The 22,454-nt window shown below is 34.9% G+C and overlaps 1 protein-coding gene across 3 annotated transcripts in view; it reads right to left on the reverse strand.

Annotated features, from left to right (window-relative positions):
* The window catches only part of LOC107226367 (protein bric-a-brac 1), an 80,363-nt gene that overhangs the window by 8,235 nt on the left and 49,674 nt on the right, over nt 1-22,454 (reverse strand). The gene's annotated exons all lie outside the window — the stretch shown is intronic.

Raw genomic sequence — 22,454 nt, forward strand, 5'->3', positions numbered from 1 at the left:
AATAATACAGAGAGATGTAGGACAAAATGGAAACGGAGAGAAAACCAGAAAAACTGAAAAATTAATTTCCTATATTTTCCGTGAATGCGGGAGTAAAGTGCTACTTTTTTCACACAGACGAGGAAAAAAAGTAAAGAGGGAATAATATGCCATAATATTTCGTCCCGATCTTCAGGTCAAAAAAGTGAACATGTTTGAGTCGGAAATAAAGAAATTTACTCACTGAAGTTGAATATCGCTTGACTCAATTGAGTCAATGATTGAATCAAAGGGTGTTCAATTGCTGTGATTGAATTTCTCACTTAGCTGTCTGTACTGGTGGATTTAGTTGACCTAACCGATCCTTTTACTCAGTACAGACTCAATATCATTAGGGTATTTCTGAAAAGATCGAAACTGCAGTCGTTTTACAGAATTATTCTGATACTCTCTGTAGATATATGGCTTTTCGTTATTATTCGTGTGCTGATCGAAATTCTGGATGATAAAAATTCCTGTTGGCCAATGAATTCTGTCATATCGATTGTCAGTCAGAAGAATTTTGGGAAGACCGGTTCAAAATGGGGCAGTGAAGAAAAAAATATGATTACATAGTTATTGAAATGTATGTGTTTGTCTTGTTTTACTGCTGCTCGTATACTCGTAACTTTCGAAAGTATTTCACCTTTTTAGCTAACGTGAAAAAAATGTCTTTTTTTCGGATCTATCTAGCACACCTTCAATAATTGTAATTCCTTTTAATCTTCTTTTCCGTTTAAATCGTCAATTATTAACATGTTATAAAAAACTGAGAAAAATTGCACAGGGACATTTAGGAAAAGAGTATGACCACATGGTTATTCAAATGCTGTTTGTCTATTCCTATTTATCGACGAATTGCAAAAAAAAAAAAAAACTTATATTTTCTCATCCACTTTTGAACCTGAGACAAGTGTGCCCCATTTTGATTTTTAAAATGTACCGAGCATACGTCGTTAACTCTAAAAATAAACTCCCGTGCCTTTGATAGTCTATCAACTTTTCAAGTATCTATATAGCGACTCGAAACGTTGAAACAAAATTCTTGTACCGATAATTCAGGACTCACTTTACGCTCAGCTGACGCAAACTTTCCCCGATTGAAAGTTCTTCGTCAACACTGATCATAATATCGTTGTATCCAAGATTTACCAGCGCGTGAAAGATAAATGTGCCACTGAGAAATTGGTCTGCGGATAATATCGTGATTGCGATACGGTAGTGAAAAAAATCCGCAAGAAGAACTTGTGAATAAAGTTCGATAACGAAAACATTGAATCGAGTAAATTTTTCTCACTGTTGTATCGAATAATTGCTTTCATGGTGGCGGCGAATTATTAATTAGACGTTATTTGGGCTAAAGATGAAACCTGTGAAATTCATATTGGAAAACGAAAAAGATGCGATAGTATTCCAGCATGTGTGGCTCTGTATTTCTTTGAGCAATCCGCCATACTCGACTTGAGCACTTTTGCACTTATCTGTCATGATCGCGATAAGATCCTGCATCGGATAGAGTCGATACATGTGTACCTATCTTGAATAAAATAACATTCTAAACGTCATTCAGAGGATGTATGTAAGTTATAAAAGTTCTCATTTCATTTTCATGTTGCGTCTTGACTTTGTACACATTTTTTCCTATCGTCGTCAACGTGAATATAAATAAATCAAATCCTCACAGGGTTCCATCGTATGATTACGAAATGTAGTTTTCACGAATTATGCCTACACTGGGAGTTGTAGAAAAAGTTCAAATTTTTCCGTTCAATTTCCAGTCAATTATCTACTGAAGAAAAATCCAAAATTCATTCTGTTGTACATGTCTTGCTGTTTTCATAAGGTAATATCGAACCAATTGATTTTAGTTTACACTTATTTTTCCACTGAGCTTGACCATATATTTTTTTTTTTATCAACAGAAGGAGTGCAAAATAGTTGGAGACGTTTGCCTAGTATTTACTAGCGCGTTGAAATATGAGTAATATAAAACATTTGGTATATCGATGAGACAGAAAATCGCTCTTAATTGGTATCAAAAATTCATTTTAGATCATTTATCGAGAATTTATTCACGAATGAAATTTTATACTATGGTTCATAAATGTTGGACAAATTTTACACTTTTGGCTTTAAATCAATTGGCGAATAATATCGTCACTTCAATGATATAAATAAATGGTCGTTATAAATGAAAATTAGCTCCTTCTTTTTTAAGGGAATATGTTCAGGAATGTTTTTCGACAGTATTCAGCACGACTGTAAGCTAAGTTAGTTGCATTTTTTAAGCCTCTACTTCCATTCTCCTCTGACCAAACCGTATAATAGCGATACATTCTCGACGTAATTAAATACAGATGGGTGATCGGTTGAATGACTGATGAAGAGACACACAAACGGAGTTAACACAAACAGTTTGCATTTTTTATTCGACAAATTGTTATATTACAACTATGATATGCATTCGTTCTTCTAAGAACCGAAACACAATATGAATTATAAAGTTATAGTAACAAATAAACTGAAACCTCGCAGATGAAACCAAACCATCGGTCGACAAGTTTCGGGGAGTTAATTTTCCATCCTTACGTATACAATTTTATATGAAATGATTGTGAAATGATATCAATTTAGAGAATCATCTCGATCTCGATTTTACGCCACCCTCGGAAAATCTCCCCTCAACTTTTCGCAAGTTCAAAATCAACTCTTTCCCTAATTTCATTCTTTGCATACATATCTCGATACATGTGTATATATTTGTCTACATATATAGGTATAATAACATATCACACGTGGCAAGACGACTCGCATATTTCGCATATTTCGAAAATATAACCGCATGAATATGATCCTTATAGTCTGTAGCCGGTTAATTTTATTTCTGCCGTTTCCTTCCCCCCCCAATTATTACGTGTATCAATGAAGTGCATCAAAATCGCTTCCTCACCCAACGTGTTTAAACAGGCTGCCGAATATTGGCCGCAATTCAATGATTAAATTCTGTGCAAGTGCGTCTCTATGATACATTACACTATTATATAGGTAAGTGTATCTATACCCTTGTATAGCGAGTGTCTCTCTCTCTCTCTCTCTCTCTCTCTCTCTCTTGAAGTATTGTTGAGAAATAGATACTTCTTTTACGTTACGTACAACGTATATGATACAAATTCAATATCAATTGACTTGAAATTTTTGCACGCCTCTCAAACTTGCTGTTTTGGTTTCTAGATAATTCGCAGCACGAGGTTACGAATCTTGAGAAATAGGGAAAAACAAATTGGTATTCCAAGTCAAAACTGCGGTCAGAGAAATTTTAATTCTTCGACAACGTTAGAGGAAAAAAACCGTGTAATGATAATAACACAATTCATTAGGTCTAAGGTTGTAGAAATTGGCTAAAGTTTCGAAAAAGAAAGAAATAAGTTTGCGAAAGTCAGTAGATCGTTAAGGACCAATTCCATCCACGGTCCAATCGTTTAAAAAGCCGTTCAAAAAATCTACGGCAATCCCATTAGCGCCAATTATGGTAAAGATAAATAAAACAACGACCTTACTGTGTAACAAAAACGAATCTGGATTAATTCGAGTAACGCAGGCAAAGATATTAATAATTTGATGAAGATTATACAATGAGAAATTTTATAACGATTGATGTTTATGGAGTTATTTTGCTTGCATTAAACAAATCTTACGTTATGGTAGAGTTGTGACGTGCGGAATAAAGATGGATGAAAATCCGTTGTACGGTACTTACAAACAGCTGTTTGAAAAACACCCCAGAGTTCAGGAATTTTGAACGTGGAGGTATGTCGTTTTAAAATCACCGATCACATCATCACTGACGCAAACGACATCACTAAAGATTTTTCCCACAGTTTTTCCTCATCTTCTAACTTTCAATTCAAACTGCGAGTCCCTTTCGGCATCTCATCTACATATTATACACCACGAGTTTCTATTGAAAGGATTTTGCTCGACAATTGCAACTCGTCTAGTTCATAGGCGTAACCAACTTTGTAAAAAAAAGTTACTAGCATTGTAGACAGAGTGACCAACGCGTAGTCGATCGCAGCGGCGTTGAGACCGGACGATTCTTAATATTCAAGAGGTTAGGGTTGACTGTCACTTGTTAACCGACCGATTCTAGGGAACTTGTTGTGATCGTGAAAGGTTTGTTTCAGGTTCGGAGAAAAGTTGTCGGCCAATGAAAAACAAGCAAGTTGAATCGCGCGCGCCAGGAGTAAAAGTCCTTTCACTAAAATCTCTAGGTATACGTAACAACTGAAAATCTCTCTCTCTCTCTCTGTCCGTATATTCGCTTATAACTCGAAAACTACCGAACTGATTTTGATTATTCTTTTTTCTATGAACAGGTAAAACATTCGGGCAGTACTTAGGCTGTACTTCGTTACAACGAGATCAACAGTTTTGGAGACATAACGATATTCATAAGACAAGTCGAAACGGGATCAGGCACTTATGCGAACGCTGACCAAACTCTTACAGATAGAGGCAAGTTATGTGTTCAAGAGTTTTCAAGGTCTCGACGATCTCTACAATAAATACCGCCAGAGCATAAGTCTGGTAGTTCTGCCGCAAGAGTCATTTGAAAATATTAGCGGGTGGAGCCGCGACAGGCTGTCAATTATTGTTAAATAAATAAATTAGAAAAAAAAAAATCAATTTCTCATCTAGAATGATGGAATTCGTGGGGAACACGCCGGATTTGTCGAATGGAACTGAAGCCGGTCCTCTCGACGAATTTTCATTCACGTCACAAGGTGTTTGTGTACAGGTGACACGGCGTTATACGTGTGCGAAATCGGGTATTTACTCCCCCCCCCCCCACTCTCTCTCTCTCCCCCTCCCTCCCTCTCTCTCTCTCTCTCTCTCTCTTTCTCTCTCTCTCCCTCTCTCTCTCTCTGGCGACACGACAGATCAAATGCGACGGTCGTAATAGTCACATCTCGTTCGGCGGGCCTTTGCTATTTTTAGTTCACCAAGTGTCACGTGACGCGCGATTTTATGCGTATGTCCTACACTCCTCTACACTGCCAGCGATCCGGAATATCTAGGACCCGCAAGGTCGCGTTCGAACTGCAGAAGAATTCAAAGCTTCGCGCCTCGCCTTTCGCGTTTAGCGATCGCTCCTGCTCCGATCACTTAATACCTTATGTCATCGCGACTCCCGGCTGCGTAGGTGCGTCGACCTTGGGAACCACGTGGTTTTCCTCTATGTTAAATTTATTTGTTCGTTAATTTTTTTTCTACAACTCTCTCTTAAAACTTTCTTTCTTTCGGTTATATCATCAGCTGTTACAGCACGCGTTCTAATCCTCGTACAATTTACAGTGAATTTGCCCTGGTATACTTTCGGTCTTTCCGCGTTACCGATGAAACTTGTTAATTTTTTTCTTTTAATTCTCTCTCTCTCTCTCTCTCTTTTCCTTATTTGTTTCGTCGTATTACAAAGCGATAAGCTAAACTTTATCGTGCATTCTTATACTAATTGTAACGTATAACATACGTTTTGTTTATTTTATACTTATTTTTTTACCCTGCAAAGCGTTATTGCGATGCGTTCCGATGAATTTTTTCAAGTGATGCTGATTTTGCACGATCGCTTAGACGACACTTGCAGATCGCATTTATATAGCCACTCGTGCAACATATATTTTTACGATCGTGCCTTGGATTTTTAGAATGCAGCGCTGCTATTTTTCCGTCAGAAAATCGCTAAACCAAGGTTCAAGGTCGGCGGTTGCCAATGATAGAGTTGATAAGCACACCGTATTTTACAGACGATGGTAAAACTTCTTCATCATTAAAAAGTCAGTGTTCAATTTATAACGCAAAAACTTTATCTGATCTCTCTAAAGCAGCACGCAATGTAAAAGCTGTCCAATTTTTATATCAAGAGCAATGCATTTTCTCGTAAATATTCTCTTTGAATTGTCTACTGCCGTTTTTTTTTTTCGTCAGCTGATCAGTTAATGAAAAAGTGATATAGTAACTGCAACGTGATATAGGTAGACGTATTGCAGTGTAACAGGTCATTAACGATAAACTTAAGCTGCATTGTAAAAAAGAATTAAAAAAAAAAAAAAACTGTTGCGCGGATCACAGTTGAAGTTTTTCATAATCCGAATGGATCAGTTAATTGTAGAAAATCAGCAACTCTCAAGTCTTCCGAACGTCCGTGAGATGTGTTGTCTGGTAGAATTAAGCACCATCAACTCTAACTGCAACGTTTAGTCTAGTGCGTTATAATTGCTTACTCCTTTTTAATTCTTTCACAAAACGGCAGTGGCAATACATCGTTTGTAATATGTGGGGGAGTTCAGGGATTAACGCGGTGATTAAATACCTCGTGCAAAAAAATTCCCGTCAAGTTTATGTCAGCTCGCTATTAAAACCGCGCTGTATTATATTGCATATAGGTTTATAATAACGGCTATAATATAATGATGACGTGAGGCGTGAACGTGAAATGAATGAGTAGAGAGTAATCGAACCATCAATCAATCCCTCGTTATACCTGTACATGAAAATTATACTATTATCCTACGTACGTACTATATAAGGTATTGTTGTGTGTACGATATAAGGTCTGATATCTGTCACCAGGAATTGCAAAAGATATTGTTTTTTTTATTATTATTGCGTTTCCGTATAATATTAGGTATATTATATACGTGGGCAAGTACTTAGATATTTCATATTGATTACGTCATGTAATATTAAACATGGCTGTGTTCGTGTTTTTTTTTCTGCTTGGTGTTTGTTGTATGGTATTTTATTTCAATGTATTGTAGGCAATGTAAACGATGATGTAAAATATTTGTATCAAAACACGTCAAGTTTGAATCTCTATTTTTATATTTATTCCGATTGTTTTGTTCCTTTTCGAAAATTCTAATTCGATCTACATATTATCGTAGAAATTAAAATCAGCTCGCTAGATTCGGACAAATAGATTCCACCAAAATTGAAAAATGTTTGATTGAAAAATACAGAATAGAGGCGCTGCAATTTGGTTTGGACAAAATTCAACGCAATGTGTAGAAAAGAAAATACATTTTCAGTTCAAATTGTCGCGATCTTGGATAATTGTCTTTACGGTATTTTATACACTGAGAGAAATTTTTAGTTCCGGTTACCGCTCAGTCTTTAACTATTTTCATTTTTTACCAGAATCGAAAAATATAGTTCTAGGTAGAAAATGAAAATTAGTTTTCTAGCTGTTGCCGGAAAGTCTGGTATCCGTTACTATTCTTTCTCACTACGATCGCTGTTACCATATTTTCTTGCAACTGTTGCGAAAATTTAATGCTCGTGCAACGATAAATTGACGTTAAAGCCTCGTTTGACTAAAAAAGCAGAGTAAACCTCACAAACTGATTTCGCGTTGCAATAAGCAAAAAAGGATCGACGATAGCGCAAAATGATTAGGCGTACCTCGTTTTTCGTAATTCCAACAATAATCAAACAGTTTTTTTTAACGATACCTGTTTTACTCAATTTTTCTAGTTACCGTAACGAATGACATTTTTTCTCAGTGTAATCATGTATTTTAGGAGATAAAAAGCATCGTAGACTACGATTCGTTCGTAATTCTCGTAGCGTTATACGTACGGTTTAACAGGAATGCGAATAACGCGGGTAGAGAGACGATATTCCTGCAGATATTACTTGGAGAAAATCTAAATTTAGAATCAATCGCGTAAATATCACCGAGATATAATACGGTATACATGTATACATGCAACGAATGCACAGTGCATTGGCATTGTCACGACTGTGCAGCCAGCGTCGAATCTTATGTACATGGAATTTTCATAATACTATCATTTGCGTTGAAAACGAAATAATATAGAGTGTCGCAGTTGCAGGTACATCACGATCGGGAGGGGCGAATAACGGTCAGTTATTTTGCAGGAACATCGTCTATACATCGTCCATGATATATGCAGCGACTATGTATAACGCCCGTCTGTGCATATTGAATTCTGATGACACGACCGATCGGTGATCACGATTTGCCATATTTTACAACCGGTCAATTTTTCACTTTGCACATGTTTTTAACGACGCTTCAAACGAGTGCAACGTACTTGACTGCGGGATTAATTAGGTCTGTTTATTCTACTGCCGAAAAGTATAAAGATAAGAGGAAAAAGTATAACGTATTACATAATAATCCAGGAATTCGACAGGCCTGAAGGTTATTTAATGCGGATTCACGCGTACTTTTTCGGCTTAGAAATTTTAGAGAGATATACGGACAATTTGTCCTCTTGAAAGATAACGATCGGTTTTTTTGTTGCGCAAATGCAGCCGATAGTCTAGTGAATAAAATGAGCCGTCGTAAAGTGAAAACGAACGAGTTGACTTTATTTTTAAAGATTTTTAAGCGATTTGTAACGAGGCATTCGAATCTAAGCTTTTGTTTGTAATTTGAATGTTTTATACCGTTGTATTTTTATGAAGATTCTTCTAGCTAAAAAATTAATAAGATGTATCGATATTTTCTCAAGAAATCTCTTCCAAGGACATTGTTTCACACTTTTGATAAAAGTGATGCCAAAATTCTCGTTGACTAGTTTCAATAAGAACAAGTTGACAACGAAGATAATGTAAAAATTGTATCAAGTAGCTGTGAGATTGGAATGACTGAAAATTTGATTGAACGCGCCGTAATCGTTTGATTACAAAAATATGAAATTATTGTATCACAACAAATTGAGCATAGTCTGATTCATGTTTAGTTCAGTCAAAAGTTGAATGGTTGAAAGAGGTAATGAAATTTGTTGCTTCAAAGATTCTTTGTATTGACTGAAAATTATAGTTATTCGAGCGCACGAAACGTATTCTTCGAATGTTATCATTCATAATTCTGTTAACTCAAAAATTTTGTGTCATTTACTCGATATTCCATGGTTAAAATCCGGAAAAAATTATTGTTGTATGTGTACCAATATAAATTAAACATGTGTCAAAAGTCTTTGCTTATTTGTAGTTAATGTCAATTTCCATCACTCGAACCTAGATATTATACTTTCTTTGATGGTTACATGTGTCTGTTGCCAACTTTGTCTCAAGCCATCCGTAACTGACTTCTTAGCCGGCTACCCGGTTTTATAACTATCTCTTAGGCTACTTTTCTAGCGAGAAAGTTCGCCGCCTAGCGGCCGTTTATGGTACTATCATAGTAATGTTTAAGACGAATATATTCTCCACTTGTTTCAAAGCATGTCGTGTTTCTTTTAAATCCTGAACAAATCAGTGCAACTGATTCAACCAGTCACGCCGAACAAGCTCGACTTAAATCAACAAAGCATGGCATTCGATCGATGTAAATATTGTGTTGGATAGATTCATGTACTTATTTGATTGGAAGTACCTAATTGTTTCTGTCAACAAACATGCGACTTCAAGGTGCAACATATAAACTTGAAACGAAATGATATTTAATTGAGTCAATTTCGGAAACATATGAAAAGGTTCACTTGAATCAATACTGCACTCGATCGCGATAGGAAAGGCGCGTTTAAGACATTTTATTGAATCAAGGAATTCGCTTGACTAAATCATTTTGACAAACTAACTAAATCGTAATTGCTGAATTTAAGTCATAGTATTTGGAACAAAGAAGGGAACTAGATTGAAGCGAATGGATTTCCACACTGAGAGAAATTTTTAGTTCCAAATGAAAATTAGTTTCGTAGCTGTTACCAGAAGTTCTAGTATCCGTTACTATTCTTTCTTATCGCCATCACTGTTACCATATTTTCTCGTAACTGTTGCAAAAATTTAATGCTTGTGCAACAATAAATTGACCTTAAAGCCTTATTTAACTAAAACAGTACAGTGCAATTACCAAAAAAATGATCGACAATAGCGTAAAATGGTTACGATTACCCCATTTTACGTAATCCCAACAATATTCAAACAGTTCTTCTAACGATACATGTTTTACTGAATTTTACTTGTTACTGTAACGAATGAAATTTTTCTCAGTAAACAAAATCTATTTTATTGTTTTGAGAATTCCTTTCCCTCCGTGTACGGCCACAAGATAAAATGTCACGAAGAAACCTAAAATCCGATGGTAAGTAGGCCAAGATAACCGACTGATTCCTGATCTCCCGCAATAAAAAAAGAAAAAAGGAAAACGAGACTGCACCCTGTTTGGCAAATTGCGCTTGAAAAAGCGAAAGCTCATTGGCCGTGCGCCGCGTTTAGACCAAGATCGAAAGCTGGGCTTTGTAATAGTGGCATGGCGTTACCCGGTGACCCGATGCGGAACCTGGGGCGAGAAATGGGGTAGTAGAGTAACTCGGCGCAGCCCTGGTTACCGGAAGAGGGCCTGGTCGCTAAGGGTGGATCGGAGGACCGAGGGTTGCCTATTATTCCCGACGTACGGCGCAGGTGGGCGTGTCTTAAAACCCTGCAGGGCGTTACGCACCCTCTGATCCCTGAGCGCGCAGGTCAAGGGTTTCGACTTGCCGAGGGAGGATGGAGACCGCCGTTTTTACTCCGAGGAGATTCTCGTGAGATATTCCGGACGCAATTGGTCGCCGCAGCTACTCGAGAGCTGAGGACCCTTATGCGGGTGAAAGACGACATAGTTACAAGAAAAGTACCCGAGGTGTACCTCACAGATTTCCTTGATTCTGTAACATGTTCCGGTGCTCCGAAAAACTTTGGACACGTATTTTTTTTTTTTTTTATCCGCCAATTCGGCCATTTAAGGGGTGAAAACCGTCCCCAACGTTCAACCCTTGGAAATAAGAAAACAAAGAAACGTAATCACATCGGTGTAGAAAGACTGTGCATTTTGTCAGGAAATTTTACGGCATCGTCGAGAAATCCTGAGAAATTTATTTTGGGGGGAACGTTTTTAACGGCCCGTCATACCGTACGAGAAAATCGAAAAAAAAACGTATTCAATGTTTTTTGAGAAACCATGAAATATTGTTTTATCGAAGAATCAATTAGGTAGTCAAAAAGGGTTTCATCGACTTTATACAAAAACTGAACAACTTTGACAATCTTCGAGTGTCCAAGTGTTTTGCTTCCTGTTCATCGATGTTGTTTGAAAAGAGAAAAAGAGAACGAGGGAAGTTATTTATTATTTATTAAGAATTGTTATTATCCTATGACTGGAAATTTGATTTTATATTAGATGACCACGATTTGAAGTTGAGAGAATCACCCCCAACTATTTTCAGCTGGACGAGGTTTGTTTTGCGTGTAATGAATTTTATGTCCGTCCAAAACTCGAAAATAAGTAGTAAACGGATTTTTGTCAATTTGTTTTTGATCAACGGTTTTTCTTTCGTATTTGAACTCATCAAATTTTGAATCGAATCGGTATAGCGGTTTTTGATGTATACAAATGACAAGAAAAAATTAACTTTCTAAACTCAAGTAACAAAAAGTTAAAAACTAATTGACGGACTTTAATGTTTTTTATCTCAATCGATGAACTTGTTTTGAACTTAAAACTGTTTAGATTTCGGATTCGATCCAACCAGTATTTTTCAAGTTATTACATAGAATAACAAAATTGAAACGAAAAACATATCTGATTCAATGCTTTTTGATCTTCAAACGCATTTCAGAGGGAAGTTTTCAGGCTAGTCATCGAGGTCAGCCAAATGATAACTACTTGTTTTAGTATTATGATTCGGTTAGAATTCATTCAACAAATACGTTCGTTTTCAGAGGTCTGTATTATTCAAATTTTGCATTTTGAATATCTAGAATATATGTCTCATCATAAAGAATCATAAAAATAGATCGAAATATGAATCAATAGACCAAAAAAAAAAAAAAAAAAGAGCATAGGGGGAGGGGAGAGGGTCAAGATTTGTGAAGTATCATTTTCGGGCGTTGGGGAGTCTCTCAAAAAAAAAGCGAGCGCATTTGTTGAATGGCCCCTTAATTATTTCGTTATTTCTGTGGATGCCAATGCCACAAGTAGATCGGAAAAGGTCTCAGAGTTTTTGTTATTTCCTTGAATCCATATTACACTCGTAGCTCTTTCGAGAGATTTGTGAGAGATGATTATTAAAAAATTCTCCACTCGGATACTCCCGAGAAATTAATTGCTTTGTACATGTTAGTTTATCTAAAAAATGTATAAAAAAAAAAAAAAAAACAATTTCTATATACAGTAATTTTGGAAAATTTTGGTATCTGATTATCTTGAACGGTCAATTAATATTAATTGACTCTTGATCAATAGATTTTTACAACCTAATTACGATCTAAAAACATGTCTCATACCCTGTGCGATAAACAACATTTGAACAACTCTGCTGCAAAGGCGGCGGAGATTTTTACAAGTTTCAGTTTCTGACGCGAAATTCCAAAGGTCTAAAAACCAGATCGCATGCCGTTCAATTGTTAAATTTTGTATAAGAGTTTAACCAAGACGTTCACGTTCCGTGTAAGATACGTTTTGGCGTCGTTGACTACGGTCGCTATACCATTAACCTTGGGTGTAGCAAAGTGAAGCGAATTGGCCCAGGCGGCGTTGCGGATTCGCAGATATAACATACGCGTGTACGACAGGTATGCACGTACATTATACATAATATACTTATATACAACGTAGGTATGTATAACATATCCAGAGGCATGCGTGAAGTCATGCCAGAGATTGCCGGTATACATACTTTACTGCAGCAGAAATAAATTTTTCACTTGTATATAATTTACACGTATATGTACGTATGTATGTATGTATGTATGTATATATATATATATATATACGTACATAGTACGCAGCGATTTGAGTCAGACAGATATAGAGAATTTACGTTACGGAGATGTATAAAAATAACATTCTCACACACGTGTATATTTTTATCTCAAAAGTCTGATAAGTCGACAAAAAAATTTTCAGGACTATTTTATCGTTCAACTTTGTTCGATTATGTCATCTGAATATTATGAAATCTGGTCACGCGATTTCAAAGTTTCTTCAAATTATCGTCATTCTTTATTTTTTAATTTTATCTTTCCTTTTAGGAAATTTTTACAGGTCTCCAATACTTGGGACAAATTCAATTACAGCATCGTTATGTCATCACCGAAATTTGGCTTAATTTAACGCGATGGTTGTTTACAATTAGTTTCGTCTGATTTACCGTGACCAAATAAGGTTATAAGGTTGGATTGGGTTTAAGTTAGGTTACAATTATTTTCTGAGAAATCTGACAAGCTTGAATTTCTTGACGGAAACTCCCACCATTGCCTTCATAAAAACGCATACGCGAACGAGACCAAAAAAGAGAGAAACAAAAAACCGTCAAATCAAGTGTGAAAAATGTCGTTCATTTAGTGCGAATCTATTCGTCCTTCACCTCGATATTACCCTACGAGGAGTTTACGTAACACGCGGACGTAGTTTTATGAATGCGTTGGGGGAAAAATTGGTTGAAGGATTAACAGATCCTTGATGAAATTTCGCTATGCGCGTAGGTACGTCATGAATATGCGATAATTATCCGCGTGGTGATAATAAAAATTGTATAAAATACCGATCACGGTTGTTTATCTATTATTGTTCTAATAATTTTCACGATTCTGTGAACGTGCCTTAACGACGAGACGAATCTCACGATACATCGTAATTCATGCTCGTTATAAGTCCGATTCCCCTGAATCCTCGGGCCAATCAAAAGCTTGTCCTACTATACCGACAAGAAATAGTGTAACATGGGAGATTGAATATCCGACTGCGCATGCGCAAGCCTTGTCGTCTTTTTACGCAGGCTGACCACCCTGAGATTCAGCTGTAAGATGCAGCTTTATATAGAGGTTAAGAGGTTATGTAAGTGATGAGAAGCTTTTCCTTTTTTTTTTTTTTTTTTTGGAACAAGCAAATCTGAAACAGCTGTTGTAGTAATGTGGGAAGGATCGGAAAACTTTTATTACCAACCGAGCGATGACCGATGCTAGCTACGAGTCATCGCAACAACATTACTTCACAATCAGTTCGCCACTTGACGCACACTGAGAAAGATTTCGTTTGATATATTAACTAGAAAAATTCAGTAAAACAGGTATCGTTAAAAAAAATGTTTGGATATTGTTGGAGTTACGAAAAACGAGATACATGTAAACATTTTGCGCTGTTGTCGATCCTTTTTTGGTAATTGTAAAACAAAATCAGTTTGTTCGGTTTACTGTACTTTGTTAATTAAATAAGGCTTTAACATCAATTTATCATTGCACAAGCATTAAATTTTCGCAACAGTTGCAATAAAATATAGCAACAGTGATCGTAATGAGAAAGAATAGTAACGGAAACTAGACTTTCCGGCAACATCTGGAAAACTAATTTTCATTTTCTACCCAGAACTATATTTTTCGATTGTGGTAAAAAATGAAAATAATCAAGGACTGAGCGTTAACCGGAACTAAAAATTTCTCTCAGTGCGGTCGAGTTTCGCAACTCGTGTCACGTTTCGAGCGAGTTGACTCACTTGTCATGCGGCCAATAATATTGCCGCGGTACGATCTGGCCGACCAATAGAGTTCAATTGTTTTGCGCGTGCGCAGTCGGTCATTCAGCCTGTTAAATTTTGCTGTTTACTCTCGCCACAATTACGGTACCAGATTTCTTAGAGTTCTATTACCTACCGCCCAGCAAACAACGTTACAACGAAAGTAAACTGTTGTAAAGAATCATTGCCTTGGGGACGATCATTTTTACGATCTTACACAATTGACCACGAATGCCCGTTCTGCAGTGATGCCTGATTAATTTCTTTCTACTTCTCGTCATCTTTTTCTCTCATTATAATATTCGTCATCCTTTAGAGTATATAATATATATATTTATATCATATATATCATAGATCAATTATTTGTCTCCTCGTTATTCACTTATTTGTTAATTATGCACGCAGCATGGTGTGACAATATTGTAATATATAATATTTGTATTCGACATTATACGTGTATGGTATTCATGCGCGTTCATCATGGTATATTGTATTGTAATAATTTATTTCTACGTTTCGGTGTAATATGTTAATATACCTATGTATATATATATACATGTATCAAATATACGTACTTGCCGTATTAGTGTTATTACTATTAATATTATTATTATTATTATTTACAAAACGTCGTCGTGATTAAATATTTATATATAATTGCTTTTCTCACTCTTCACCTATATATGTATATAATACACTTTTCATTTATTTATAGCTCTACTATGTATATGAATATATTTAATTATTGTATAATTTATAGTTTTGCGACTTGCGATATATGTATATGTATATAATGCATCATTATATACCCTATCCTAATAAACTATTAAAATACTAGTATAAATATCTCTCGCGACATATTCGTCAGACATCTGAGCACTGTACACATTATACCCTATATTTCATTATTATATATTCAATTCAGTATAATATACATATAACTATATTGTGTGTAGTCTCAATTACAGGATTATTATTAACAGAGCCGTGAAATTGAATTACAGCAATTGTCTATTTATACGTACAATACATAACCTACGCTTATGTAAAGCTGTATGTATATGTATATACAGGGTGTTAAAAAAATCACCAATTCTGGGATACGGTACTGAGTTCGTCTGGATAAGCAAAACTGGAAAAACGCAAAACTAACAAAAACAAGAAAAAATTTATTGGAATGTCCGTTTTCTCAAAAAACGCATACAATTCATAGGCAGCTGGTTAGTTAGCTTTACAATTGGATCATATTTCCAACGCATTATCGCGGATCCGCACAAATTTCGCAAACGACTAACTTACATACTTTTTTTTTTTTTTGCAAAAACGGACCTTTGTTTTTTTTTTCACCTCTTTTCACGTTGGTCCGGTTTCGCTAATTGAGACGAAAACATTAATATTTCCCGCAATTGGCAACATTGTTACACCCTGTATATCTATAACGCAAATTCTATATAATAACGAGTTCCGATTTCTCTTCACATGCTAGATTCATTTCTCTTCTTTTTCCTCTGATTGTGACTGATAGTTTTTTCTGTTAATATCTGTTGTCTTTTTTTTTTTTTTTTGTTTTTTTGTTTTTTTTATCATACATTATTGCTATTGAATTCATTGCATATAGTACCTATATACACACATATAACAGTAGATTCGCTTTCATGTGAACTGATATTATTTCTGTACCCTCCTACTGCGTAACTATAATGGTGATATTGTTTTAACAATAATTATCAATGCGTTATCGTTATTGTTGTTATAATTATCGTTATCAGTGGTTAGTATTGTTGGTTTTGTAATATTATTTATTACGTTATTATTATTATTGTTGCTATATTACACGAGACCGCGATGGGAGAGAAGATTTCTGTTGTTTTTTTTTTTCTTTTTTTTTTTTCTTTTACCTTTGTTGTATCTTGCTTAAAAACTTTTGTATACAAATAATTCGAGTTTGAGGTGGCACGTCGGTGTAAACCAATTGAAACGCTCGCGTTCATGTAACATGTGTTGTTCAGAAACGAATATATATCGATCACGAATGTTATAATATTACATATACCACGTACAGAGTGAATTATCATAACGAGTGAACGGTTTAACGCGCATGCGCTAAGATTCTAGAACAGAAACGGTTGTTTTCTCAGGATGACCAACATTTTTTCAGGTTACATAGATCGCGGCGGCCTGACATCTGAACTTATAACGGTTGGTCAGCCTGACAAAACAACTGCTTGCGCTCTAGAATATTAGCGCATGCGCGTTAAGCCGTTACACCGTTATAACTATACTCACTCTGCACGTCACGTTCAACGTTCATTTACGCTTGTCGTCTGCGGCACATTTAATCCGTACGACGACAGAGAAATGAACAAATTTGAAACGAAAAGGAAAACTATGAGGGGGGGAATAAAAATGTCAATAAAATTGTTTCACTTCGCGATCGTTTTCTGATGTTAAAAAACTATATGCACACATGTTCTACATACATATATGCATCGTAATGAAATATATGTATATGTATAGACGCGCCAACTGTGCGGACTGACGCAGTTAGTTATACAATGTATGTATGTACAATGTACATACGTGTAAAATGTAAGATTTATGTATAATGGTTATCGTAGCTAAATACTATGTATTATAGATGTAGGTACGTGATACAGATTTTTGTTATATCCTCTCCCCCGCGTCTGATTATCTGCGTATTATTATAAGTATGTAATTATTAAATGCTGAGTTATACGTTATTCGCATTTTAGTAATAATATATCGCGTTATATATTGTTCTATTTCATTATTATAATCGTTATTACTGTTATTGTTGTTGTTATTATTATTGTTATTATTATTATTATTATTAATATTGTTATTATCTACATTTTTCTGTCTCTCGCGATTCTCTCCCCATTGTAACAGCAGCTATGTATAAATTACATATTATATATATATAGTATATTAAATATATGTATGTTCAGCCAAAAGCGAGGGGGCAAGGAGTGCGCGTTTTTAATTTAATTCAACATGTTGTAATTTATGTTAGTGTTGTTAATTAAATTTTTTCATCTATACAGGATTTGTGACGACCGATAATAATTTCTATGACCCTCATAAAAGTAATTCTATGTGAGAAAAAAAAAAAAAAAAAAAACGCAATCGGTTACCTTTTCCATCTCGATCGTATACAAATTTGTTTTCATCGAGATGATTAAATTTTTCATACTGGGGTGAAATTCATGATCTTTTTTTTTCTGGCTGCGCACTTTTGGCTCAAAGTATTCGATTCGGTGATTGAAATTTTTAGACGCATTCATAATGAGGTTAAAGGAAAAAAAAAAGACAAATGCTGGAGATAACGTTTAATTATTTAAAATCCATTTGCACGTCCTCACTCACGTACTCGTTTACATTATACGCGCATGAGGCATTCTGAATAGAATCACGGAGTCATCGGTTTGTTTTTTCACCGAAAATATCACCTCAGATTGTTCGAAATTTTTATTTCATTTGTTAGGGGTCGCGCGTACCTTATAAATTATAAAATTGAGGGAAGACGTAAAGAGCGACAGATTTGAAATTGATACAATTTTTTGTTTTTACAGAATTATTCTCGAAGGTCAAATCAAATATTTTCGTTATACTTCGAATTGGTATTTTATTAGACTTTTTTTTTATCTTCTATAGAAATTTAAAAAAAAAAATAACAATCCTCAGCCCATTTTTAAACTACGATGAAAATATTTGTTTTGACCTCCGAATCTTATTTTTATTTTTTATGCTTGAGCTGAAAAGTTTTTTATCTCAATTTTTGATTCTAGAAATTAGAAAAAAAAAAAATATCAATTGTCCTTATAACACTCTCGACCTATGACTTTAGAGAAATAACTAGTATTTGTGAAAAAGTTTTTTTTCTTCGAAAGCAAAGGAAGGTAGAACAAAAAAAAAAATTGTTCTCATCCCGTTTTCTCTGAAAAAGAATCATAACCTTGTAAAATTGCGCTCCTCACGTTTTCCCTCGATTTTATAATTTTTGAGCTCACGCAACTCCTAAAAAATTGAGTGAAATTATTTCAAAATTTAAGGTCATTTTGGGCCGAAAAAAAAAATCAAAATCTATTGGACATCAAGATCTGATATATATGGCATCAGGCCCATAACTCCGTCATTTGATCCAGAATGCCTCATATATTATTCAATCTCATACCACCTGTTAGGTGAAGCGATCTGGTTCGTAAACCAAGGATCCAAAATTACAGCTGATATTGAATATCGCTATCGTTATAAAAAAATAAAGAGTGATATTTTCATTACAATCAGTCCATATACCTATTATGTATATAATTAGGGTATAATAAGATTCAAGAATCGAAACGTTATGGATATATCGGTAGAATAATACACGATTTTATAATCCGCCTGTATGAATTTAAAGTTGCTCTAAATCTTTGCTCTGATTTATTTTTATTTTTCAAAATTTATTTACGATTGTACTATTTTATTTTCGTTCTTTGCGTATTACTTCGCAATTCGAGCTAACAGGCGGTATTTTTGTGCACTCATATGCATGTACTTTACAACTATACATTGAATTTATTTACGCAATATGCATGTATGGTCCATTCGGTCAATTAGTGGCCAATGATCTGGTGCAAAAAATTTGATTTCACTGCAATTTTGCTAAAGTATCGTGCATACGAAAATAAAAAAGCTCTCCAATTTTCAGACCTTTGAACCTCAACGTTCACGATAAAAACAGTGATTGATTTCATACTTTTTCCAGCTTAACCATTTCCTTAAAATTTTACGATATTTTTGTACTCGGAGAAAAAATATGACTAAATATGTGTTTTCAGTGCAAAAAAATCTTGATCTTGAGAAATATCAGATCCATTGTTAGACGCACCATAAAAAATAAGGAAACGGGTGTTTCTTTTATTGTACAAAAAATTGATAGAATGTCAAAGTTTCCCAAACAAAGTTATCGTGATGATCCCTTTTAAAAACTTGAGAGTTTTTCCGCACGGATCCACATTATCACACAATAACGTATCAAAACTGTAGAAAAATCAATTTTTTACAGCTGATCGTTGACTGATGATTAATTGACGGAACAGACCATATATTACAAACACGTGAACCACCGATGAATTAGTATTGACGGGTGAACGTACATTGTATGCACGGTTTTTCATTCGCGATTTTATTTTTTATGCAGATGCTTGTGTGTGTGTTTTTTACGCATGTAAGTATTTGGAATCATCGTTTGAATCGAGTGCGCCAGCTAATATTTTCCCTATCTCTTTCGCTCCTTAATTTTTCGTGAATCTTATTCAATGTTGAAAAAAAATAAATTGAAAAAACGCATAATCGCATTTTTTGATGTCACAGCTAAAGCGATACATTATTCGGTCCTAATTAATCAATTTTTACCAAAGCGAAGGTATTAATAATACGTTGTATCTGATTTGCTCGTCTCGAGTCAGACGACAGATATTAAATTATTATTAAACATACGGACGTTAATAACTCAATCAAACGATTACAGGTTCTCTTTCTTTTTCTCCTTCGTTCTCTTCGTCTCGCTTATAAAAATGTTCAATCGCAAACGAGGCAAAAAAAAAGTAAACACGAATAAACAAACAAATAAATAAAACGAAATAAAAAAATTCACCGTATCGCTGAAGATTCGTTAATTAACTTGAATTTCGTGTGACGATAACTTGATGCGTTACGTGTCTTGCGGTAAATCAAATATCGCGTTGGAAGGGGAATCGAAAGAGAAACGCAAGGGAAAAATTAATGACCGAAGTAAAAAAGAACACGTAAAGAAATGGAAGAAAGTAATTATGCAATCGTACGAGACTCTGATAACACGTGGCACGTTATATTATTGTTACCAAAAATGCTACGTTGCAGTATTCTCTCAGATTATGATTCGAACGTCTGCTGATTATTTCAGAACAGATTATTGATGATATTCAAAGCTTGCGGGTTTCGACATAAAATTTTTCAACCGTTTAAATTCAACTTACACACCGTCAGATATTTCAATTGCAATTAATTAGACGATACTGAAGCCGTTGTTTAGACTCAAAATCAGTTTCAGAGCATAATTTTCTCACCATATTTCACATGCTTTTTGTACAGATGAATCAATTTTCTACAGATCATACCGTATGCATATGTTTATGTATAATAATAATATTGAAGAACAAAAAAAATGAAATCGACGCATGATCTCTTTGTTTAAACTTTGACACGCGATTTTTTCTTCAATATCCGATTAAGCTTAAATTGAATTTAGTTTTTATTGTTGGTGGGATTTTAAATCGCAAAAGCTCGGAAAGTTTTACAGAATATTCATTAAATTTGTGTTGTATCGTATACGATGAGTTCTGTTTTTGTTATCTTAAATCTTCACGAGTTATATGAGAAATCACAAAGGACATGCTTCTCGCTGAATTAAGAAATTAGTTTACTTATATGCATATACGCAGTTACAATATTGAGAAAGAGAGAGAGAGAGAGAGAGAGAGAGAGAGAGAGAGAGAGAGAGAGAGAGAGAGAGAGAGAGAGAAATAGAGGGTAATAAAAAAAAATGTCCAACCTATTCCGTTCAATTTACGATAATTAACTCAAAGTGACGATGATGATTTTAACGTTCAGCTGCAACGTTGTGTAAATTTTTACAATTAGAGTAACGTAAATGTTTCAGGGTGGATGAAGAAACGAAATAAAATAAACGAAAGTGAATTCCAGTTAACACCTCGGTCCAGCTTTCAACCGACTCTAGGTAGAAGCAATTCAACTTATAGCAGAGGTTTGAGCACGATGACGGTGCCAATAAACTCGAGCCACACGTGTCTCGCTTCGCGAGTGTAATTTATGAAGTGTAAATATTTGAACCGGTATCTAGATTGCAACAAATGATGTGTGAAATTTATATCTAATCGTACACATTGTAGAAATCTAAGTTTCTTTTTTTTTTATTTTTTCTCGTCAATAATCCCCAAATCGCAAAACATTTGTCGAATCAGTGCTGCCGGATTAATGCAGAAAGTTAATTAAATCTGACCGCTATTCTAGTCGACGGTTTATACACTGAGAGAAATTTTAAGTTCCGTTTACCGCTTTTCATTTTTTACCAAAATCGAAAAATATAATTCTAGGTACAAAATGAAAATTAGTTTTGTAACTGTTACCGGAAAGTCTGGTATCCGTTACTATTCTTTCTCACTACGGTCGCTGTTGCTATATTTTCTTGCAACTGTTGCGAAAATTTGATGCTTGTGTAACAATAAATTGACGTGAAAGCCTTGTTAAGCTAAAAAGTAGAGTAAACCTCGCAAACTGATTTTTCGTTGCAATTACCAAAAAAGGATCGACGATAGCGCGAAATGGTTAGTCGTACCTCGTTTTTTGTAATTCCAACAATATTCAAGCAGTTTTTTTAACGATACCTGTTTTACTCAATTTTTCTAGATACTGTAACAAATGAGATTTCCCATTAAAATTGATATTTAGACATCTTGCATATCTGCAGAGCAAATAAGCCCTTGGAAAGTGGCTTTATTTCCACGAAATAAGGTTCGTCTGGGTTTTGCGGTTATTGGTACGCACGAATGCACAGTCAAATTTGAAAATTATCAAGCAAATAAAAATGCAACAATTCTTTCAACAGATTTAATCAGCTGTCGTAGACCTGACAAGTGAAAATTTATATGTTCAATAATTTTTCATACTATACCTAGTTGAGTGAATCGAAATTTGAGAAAATGTAACGTGGTACAAAATTAAAGTGAACCAACAGATTTAGATTCAATATGCGGAAATTTGATGAGTTTTTTACAGAAAAAAAAAAAAAAATAAAAAACAATTGGCACAACCTTCGTGAGTTGTTATCAATTCAGAAACGAGACC

The sequence above is a fragment of the Neodiprion lecontei genome, chromosome 4 (assembly GCF_021901455.1).
Source record: "Neodiprion lecontei isolate iyNeoLeco1 chromosome 4, iyNeoLeco1.1, whole genome shotgun sequence".
NCBI lineage: Eukaryota > Metazoa > Arthropoda > Insecta > Hymenoptera > Diprionidae > Neodiprion > Neodiprion lecontei.